This window comes from Alligator sinensis, unplaced genomic scaffold (assembly GCF_000455745.1).
Source record: "Alligator sinensis unplaced genomic scaffold, ASM45574v1 scaffold150_1, whole genome shotgun sequence".
In the NCBI taxonomy this organism is placed as follows: Eukaryota; Metazoa; Chordata; order Crocodylia; family Alligatoridae; genus Alligator; species Alligator sinensis.
The window spans coordinates 3,733,094-3,735,265 of record NW_005841840.1 but is presented as its reverse complement, the minus strand read 5'-3'; the positions used below and the strand labels follow the sequence as shown (position 1 = coordinate 3,735,265).

Here is a 2,172-nt window from a genome sequence, read left to right as displayed (position 1 = left end):
TTAGGCTACTGTGTCGAGCACTGACGCTTACTGTAGTTACTGCACATTTAGTTAGTACTTCATTAAGCAAGTACTAAACTATAGTTAATGCGCATTAATGAACGTGTAGACATGTCCACAATGTAGTGGTTTGAGATTAGACTAATCAGGGTGTTTTAAAACAATACTAACAACAGCCGTTGGTACGCACACGTTTTTCCCCCATCCCAGCTGCAAGTCTTCCAGGGGCCGCTTTTATTTTCAGAGGGGCTAGGAGCAAAGCAAGAAACTTCCCCGAGTGACAGCAGCGGGAGAACAGGGGGCTGCTCTCAAGCTGTGCCAATCTCGAAGGAGCGGGATTTCAAGGAAAGGAGCGGGTGGGACTGGAAAGGTCTCGCTGCAGCATATTCTTCAGCACAAGAGGGAGATGCTTCAGTGAAATGCAGCCAGAAATAAGGGAGCCTCCCTGCTCCTGTCAGTGGAACATGACATCTCCAGCGAGGCCTGTGAAGAGTTAACCCAGACAGTTCCCAAGTGCTGTAGTCTCTCTTCTCCTCCCCACCCTGTTTTTTTCCTCTCTCTCTCCTTCTAGTTTTGGCAGGGGATTAAAGTAGCTCCCCCCTGTGGCAGCAGTGACCCAGAAATGAGTTTGATTCACAGAGTCCTTCCTCCATAACAAGTGAAAACGTCAGTCAGAGTGAGAGAGAGAGTGTGTGTGTGTGTGTGTGTGTGTGTGAGAGTGTGTGCGCGCGCAGGGGGACACAAACTGCCCCCACTCTCATAGTAATCCTATTACTGTTTCATTGTGGGTACCTCATAGCAAACCAAAGCCCCCTCCGCGCGGAGCAACTCCAACCTCGCTGGCAACCATCGCAGCGGCAGCACCAGCAGCAGGTAACTGTGTCCAGATCCTGCCTCTCCTCCTCGCCGCCGCCGCAGAGTGAGCCGGGGGAGCAGCCAGCACAGCCATATTTGATGGGGTTTTTTTTTTTTTTTGGTTGCTTCGCTTTGGAGTTCTCCAGAAGCAGCTAGAGAGCAATTTCATGCCGAAGGTCGCTGCCTAGTGGAAATAATATAGTACGTCATTAATATGGCGCCAAAAGATTTGCTGCTCGATATGGAGCAAGGGGGAGGCAGCGGAGTTGCAGCTTCACTATCCCACAAGCAACTTGTGCATGGCTGGGGAGGGAGGGGGCGGGGGAGGAGGGAAGAGGACGGTTATTTTGCAGCGGGGAGGGCAGCGCTGGGCGGCTTTTATTTTGCTGCAGACTTCGGCGCTGGCAAATCAGGAGCTTGCAGCTTTGGAGGTGCCCCCCGGAGAGGGGCGCCTCTGCTTCCTTGACTTTGCTGCAGTTCAACATAGACATAGATGTGTTTGGAAGGAGGGCAGGTGTGTGTGTGTGTGTGTGTGTGTCGGAGGCGCGATCCTGAAGTGTATCCGTGCTCCCTCCAGCCGACTTGAAAAGTAGAAAGCATTGTACCAACTTGGGAGACAGATAGCAAGGGCAGGGCGCGGGGGTGGCCTTGGCCGGGGTTTGTCACTGTGTCACCCGCATAGCCAGCGTCGCCCATTGCATCCAGTCAAGGGCCGGCGGGGTGGGGTGTGTGCCGGGGGGGTGCTTGGCGGGGAGGCAGCTTTGCAGTTGCAGTGCCCCCCCCCGCCAAACTGCGCCGAGGGGTGGGTTTTTTTCGCTATGGATTAAAAGGCTGGGAAAGCCTCCAGCCTCCCTCGGCGGGGAGATGGTGTCTCCGAGCAGGAGGGTGGGGGCCGAGGAGTCGGGAACTTGGTGCCCGGAGGAGGCGATCTCCGGCACTCCCGGGCGTGTGTTTGTGGGGCGGGGGGAGGTGTGTGGTGTTTGGCCACGCCGCTCATTATTATTATTATTATTGTTGATTATTATTATCGCCCTTATTAGTATTCGCAAGTGTTTCTTTTGCCTTGCGTTTGAAGCGTCTTATTTTATTTATTTTTGGGGGTCCTTGGTTAGAATGCGTTCTTCGCGGCGATCGTCGCAGCCGGGTGCACCGAGCCTCTAGCGGGGAGAGTAAGTTGTAAGAGCCTGGAAGTACACGTGTTGGCAGAGTGTGTGTGTGTGTGGAGGGAAGGGGCGGGGGGGCGTGTGTGTATGTGTGTGTGTGTGTGTGGTGTGAGTGTGGGGGGGAGGCGCAGTGGGCGTTGTTCGGCGGCTGCTC

General features: G+C 54.6%; 1 protein-coding gene across 5 annotated transcripts in view; it reads left to right on the top strand.

The window, feature by feature from the left end:
• Positions 1 to 810: 810 nt before the first annotated feature.
• JADE1 (jade family PHD finger 1) overlaps positions 811 to 2,172 on the top strand; it is a 59,471-nt gene continuing 58,109 nt past the window's right edge. For all 5 annotated transcript variants that reach the window (XR_003094155.1, XM_006015612.3, XM_025204569.1 and 2 more), the window contains exon 1: positions 811 to 873. The gene's annotated coding sequence lies outside the window, so the exon portion shown is untranslated. The remainder of the gene's footprint in view (positions 874 to 2,172) is intronic.